At 35.4% G+C, this 6,000-nt stretch overlaps 1 pseudogene; it reads right to left on the bottom strand.

Annotated features, from left to right (window-relative positions):
- Nucleotides 1–288: 288 nt before the first annotated feature.
- The window catches only part of LOC119611584, a 55,222-nt pseudogene continuing 49,510 nt past the window's right edge, over nt 289–6,000 (bottom strand).

Genomic DNA, 6,000 nt, shown 5'->3' with positions numbered 1-6,000 from the left:
TATTACTAATAAAAACCAAGTAATTTCCAGAAATTTACATAAACATTTACATTAACATTTGTCATATTATAAAACAGGACGTTTGATAAATTTACTCAAAATAAAATTATAATTTTTAGACAAACATTGAAACAGTTTTTTAAGACTCAATATAATTTAGTTAGAAAAAAGTTTGAACCTAACCTAGAAATCTGAAACCTTCAGTGTCTTAATTTATTTGTGCATTTTTTTTTTCTTCTGATAACACTTAACCTAAACTACTTTATCAAATTCAAAATTCTCACTTACCTTGAGCTCAACAATCGCTCAGCTTCATCGGCTGTCATAGCATCGGGTAGGCTGCTATCTTCTCGACTAATAACCTCAGTGGGCGCTGCAACTGGTTCCGTTGCCTGCATTAGTTTATCATCTATATAAACATAATCAACTAAATCCACATCACCCTCAATGGTACGCATTAAATCATCTTCATCTTCGCCAGCACTAGTATCGGCATATTCCAAATCCTGCATATCTAAAACATCAACATTATTGATAAGAGCAGCCGCCGGTGGCGGCCTTTCCGGTAATGCTGGTATGTCAGAAGAACCTAAATCTTCATTTGCATCGAGTGAGGCTATGGGTGCCACACCCTTGGCAGTCGAAGACATGGAACGTGAATTGGAAGATGAATTTGCATTGCTGGCAGCCGAGGCCGGTGACATGGGTGGTGTGGATTTAATGCTTATTTCCGAGCTGCGTCGTCGTATGGGCGACACCACACCCACGGGAGGAGAACTGGCAGTTTTTGTGGGTGAACCTACTAGGGAATTTGAGCCCGAATTAGTTTTAGTGGGCGAAGTTATTTTGTCCTGCTGAGGCTTAGCCGCATAATACATCTCTGTAGGATTATTGGGTAATAAATCTGGCTTAATAATGGCATAAACTGTGCTAGTCTCTTGGGCAAAACCATTGGCATGGAATTTCTTATGCATATCGGAAACTTTGGCGGCGGTATCATACAGCTCTGATTCGCCAAACACCTCACGGGCCTCACTGCCGTCGGGATTAAGGCGATAGCCTACATCTACATAATTAAGACTAGGTTTTTCAGCCTCTTCATCGGCTTCGTCTGCGGCCTGTGGTTCGTTGGCCGATTTATGAATTTTGGTGGGACTCTGTTGCACCAGACGCGTTTGATGTTTGGGACTTTCAAAGTCATAGGCAGGCCTTAGTTTGGCCTTAATTTCGGGTGAAGGTTCATTAAAACCACCCTCGTCATTGCTGTTCGTTGAGGAAATAATGCTGGGCGGTCGAGAGCCTAAACCGGCCGCTGGCATATTAACGGAAATGCTTGATACACGTTTGGAGGAACGTTGTGGTGAAGTGATATGATTTTGTACACTGGCATTATCGGTAAATTCCTGTGTCTGGCGTTCCGTTTTATTAGAGCGTCCTGGAAAATAAACAATAAAGATTTCGGATTAAGTTAATAAAGCAATTTTATTTAATTTTAAATTTTATTCAGATTTATTTTTCCTCATTTAATAATTTTACTAAATCATTTTGTAAACTCAATAACAAACAATTGCGCAATTTTATGTCAGAAGTTAAAGATTTTAAATGTTCCGCCAAATAAGAATTGACCATAAGAAAACTTTTATAACGTGACAATTCACGATCTAAATAATCATTACTGCCCGGTTCAGAATCTCCACATAATTCGGCCTTTATAGCCTCCAATAACTCATTGATATCTTCACGCATTTCCTCATAATCAGGGGGCGTTGTGACAGATCTTGTTTCCACGATATCATGCTTTGATGTTTGGGCGGTATTTGTTTCTTTTAGCGAAGAGGGATTTTTGGGTAAAAAATAATGCTTGTGTGTTGTTACAGATAATTGTGATTGATTTTGGGTTTTTCCCTCCACCGAAGTAACTTTACACAAATCCATAAAAGAGGTTAGAGTAGCATCAAAATTATTCAGAAATTCGGGAGTAAAATTTAGCTGTTGCATTAGATAATTGCAAATGATATCTTCATCTTGAGGATGTGGTGAATCAGCACCTGCAGTAGAACGATTGCAATTACAAGGATCAGCTGAGCATTGACAAGGTTTAGGAGGACAGCTACAAGGGGAACTAGTTCCAGCTCCACCACTAGTTAAATTAAAGGACAAATTGGTGGAACCTACAGATATTTGACCCTGGGATTCAACGCCTTAAATAAATAAAGAATTTTTGAACATGAAATCCGTTAAAGAAAGGAATTAACTTATGATCCTAGCTACCTGTAGAATTTATAGTCTTGGTGGCATTTACCACTGTATAAGAAGACTGCTCGGGACTACAAACACTAGGTTTACTGGGTTTCAGAGTCATGGTCAGATTTGATGTATCCCTGGCTGGTAACTGCATGGTGGAATGAGCATTTGGTTGCATCTGCTGCAAAGCCATGTTTGTATTAGGACACACAGCCACAGCATGAAAATCTATTTTTTCCAATTTCCCTCCCTTAACTGGTTCCTTAACGAAAGGCCCATAAAGTTGACGCTGTACTAAGGCGGTACATAAATGACTGATATAAACATTTCTGAGACGTCTATCATTCAAATCTTCAACTTCATAGGTGCACAAATACTCCAACCATTTTTGAGCTAAATTTTGTTCTTCAGAATTGGGTGGAAACGCTTGAACGGGACAGAGATCCAACATAAAGGGGAAATCTTGAGTAAGAACATCGTCGTAATTGATTTCCATGTTAAGTTATTTATTTTTCAAGAATATCTTTTTAAGTTTTTTTTTACTAAAATATTCTTTAAATGAAAATTTTGTAATTTTTCTCAAATTTTAATTTTTTTTTATATGAAAAGTCAATCCAGTCAGTTTATTAATAGAGAAAGTAACGAATACAGAACTTTGAAGTAGTACACTAGGAAAAAAGACTATATTGTAGTCAAAACTATGGACCAGAACATTGACTAGACTTTAGTCCAAACTATAGACTAGATAGTCCAGTCTAAAGCCTAGACTATAGTTAAGACTATCGACCAGATTTCAGTTAAGACTACAATCTAGTCGAGTCTATAGCCTAGACTATACTCCAGTCTATAGGCTCTATAAACATTAGTATATTTATATTCCTCCTAAAATCGCATGAGTCAAAAAAGTCAGCCATTAGACAGACAACCACGTGTCTGTGTTGACCATATGAGAAAAATTTAGGTTGCCTCATGATTTATGAAAATCAATTTATAAACAAATTTTTGTTTCTAAAATATAATCGGAATATTTTATATATATTTATATCTATATAATAAAAATAGATATAAAAAAAACGAAATATTATAAAGAAAACAATAACAATTAACTAAAACATCATAATTATAACACACGTCTAAAATATTAACAAAAGAAATTTTTATAAAAAATCAAAACAACGCAAAATTTTTTCACATTAAAAATAGCAACTAATAAAAATTTCTCAACATCACACTAATAACATAAAACTAAGAAAAATAGTTCAACCCGAAAATTTATTTTATAAAAAGATGAAAACATTAGCAACAAAATTGCGGTTGTCGTTGTAAATTTTCTTGTGAATAGTTTTTTAAAAAATCTCGAAAGTATTATGGAGAAATTTCCATTTCAAATAGTAACAGGTTCACAGAAATTTTAGAGAAATATTTGTTTGCTGCAAAAAAGGAGAAATGTGCTATAATATACATATATTTGTTAGAAATAAGAATATAATTTTGCTCATTTTAGAGGAATTATACATTACACTATATCCCTACAACTAAAGTAGTTTAATCTCATATGGATATGATTTGAAATCCAATTTAAAGTTCAGATTTAGTTCGGTTCTAGTTCAGTTCAGTCTAGTTACAGTTCTAGTTCAGTTCTAGTCAGTTCTAGTCAGTTCTAGTTCAGTTCTAGTTCAGTTCTAGTTCAGTTCTAGTTCAGTTCTAGTTCAGTTCTAGTTCAGTTCTAGTTCAGTTCTAGTTCGTTCTAGTTCAGTTCTAGTTCAGTTCTAGTTCAGTTCTAGTTCAGTTCTAGTTCAGTTCTAGTTCAGTTCTAGTTCAGTTCTAGTTCAGTTCTAGTTCAGTTCTAGTTCAGTTCTAGTTCAGTTCTAGTTCAGTTCTAGTTCAGTTCTAGTTCAGTTTCTAGTTCAGTTCTAGTTCAGTTCTAGTTCAGTTCTAGTTCAGTTTCTAGTTCAGTTCTAGTTCAGTTCTAGTTCAGTTCTAGTTCAGTTCTAGTTCAGTTCTAGTTCAGTTCTAGTTCAGTTCTAGTTCAGTTCTAGTTCAGTTCTAGTTCAGTTCTAGTTCAGTTCTAGTTCAGTTCTAGTTCAGTTCTAGTTCAGTTCTAGTTCAGTTCTAGTTCAGTTCTAGTTCAGTTCTAGTTCAGTTCTAGTTCAGTTCTAGTTCAGTTCTAGTTCAGTTCTAGTTCAGTTCTAGTTCAGTTCTAGTTCAGTTCTAGTTCAGTTCTAGTTCAGTTCTAGTTCAGTTCTAGTTCAGTTCTAGTTCAGTTCTAGTTCAGTTCTAGTTCAGTTCTAGTTCAGTTCTAGTTCAGTTCTAGTTCAGTTCTAGTTCAGTTCTAGTTCAGTTTAGTCAGTTCTAGTTCAGTTCTAGTTCAGTTCTAGTTCTAGTTCAGTTCTAGTTCAGTTCTAGTTCAGTTCTAGTTCAGTTCTAGTTCAGTTCTAGTTCAGTTCCAGTTCAGTACTAGTTCAGTTCTAGTTCAGTTCTAGTTCAGTTCTAGTTCAGTTCTAGTTCAGTTCCAGTTCAGTTCTAGTTCAGTTCTAGTTCAGTTCTAGTTCAGTTCTAGTTCAGTTCTAGTTCAGTTCTAGTTCAGTTCTAGTTCAGTTCTAGGTCAGTTCTAGTTCAGTTCTAGTTCAGTTCTAGTTCTAGTTCAGTTCTAGTTCAGTTCTAGTTCAGTTCTAGTTCAGTTCTAGTTCAGTTCTAGTTCAGTTTCTAGTTCAGTTCTAGTTCAGTTCTAGTTCAGTTCTAGTTCAGTTCTAGTTCAGTTCTAGTTCAGTTCTAGTTCAGTTCTAGTTCAGTTCTAGTTCAGTTCTAGTTCAGTTCTAGTTCAGTTCTAGTTCAGTTCTAGTTCAGTTCTAGTTCAGTTCTAGTTCAGTTCTAGTTCAGTTCTAGTTCAGTTCTAGTTCAGTTCTAGTTCAGTTCTAGTTCAGTTCTAGTTCAGTTCTAGTTCAGTTCTAGTTCAGTTCTAGTTCAGTTCTAGTTCAGTTCAGTCTAGTTCAGTTCTAGTTCAGTTCTAGTTCAGTTCTAGTTCAGTTCTAGTTCAGTTCTAGTTCAGTTCTAGTTCAGTTCTAGTTTCAGTTCTAGTTCAGTTCTAGTTCAGTTCTAGTTCAGTTCTAGTTCCGTTCTAGTTCAGTTCTAGTTCAGTTCTAGTTCAGTTCTAGTTCAGTTCTAGTCAGTTCTAGTTCAGTTCTAGTTCAGTTCTAGTTCAGTTCTAGTTCAGTTCTAGTTCAGTTCTAGTTCAGTTCTAGTTCAGTTCTAGTTCAGTTCTAGTTCAGTTCTAGTTCAGTTCCAGTTCAGTTCTAGTTCAGTTCTAGTTCAGTTCTAGTTCAGTTCTAGTCAGTTCTAGTTTCAGTTCTAGTTCAGTTCTAGTTCAGTTCTAGTTCAGTCTAGTTCAGTTCTAGTTCAGTTCTAGTTCAGTTCTAGTTCAGTTCTAGTTCAGTTCTAGTTCAGTTCTAGTTCAGTTCTAGTTCAGTTCTAGTTCAGTTCTAGTTCAGTTCTAGTTCAGTTCTAGTTCAATTCTAGTTCAGTTCTAGTTCAGTTTCTAGTTCAGATCTAGTTCAGTTCTAGTTCAGTTCTAGTTCAGTTCTAGTTCAGTTCTAGTTCAGTTCTAGTTCAGTTCTAGTTCAGTTCTAGTTCAGTTATCTAAAGATTAACATATTATGACACTGCCCCTTTTTGACCCCTATGATGTAGGGTATTTCTGAAAATACTTCTATTTAAAATATATGCTTAGTTTATAGTTAAAAAGCCAAAAAGTCTCGC

The sequence above is a fragment of the Lucilia sericata genome, unplaced genomic scaffold (genome assembly GCF_015586225.1).
Source record: "Lucilia sericata isolate MDLA Ls3-8-SP2 unplaced genomic scaffold, ASM1558622v1 Contig001486F_arrow, whole genome shotgun sequence".
NCBI lineage: Eukaryota > Metazoa > Arthropoda > Insecta > Diptera > Calliphoridae > Lucilia > Lucilia sericata.
Note: the sequence above shows the minus strand (reverse complement) of the source record. Positions and strands in the feature narration are given on the sequence as shown.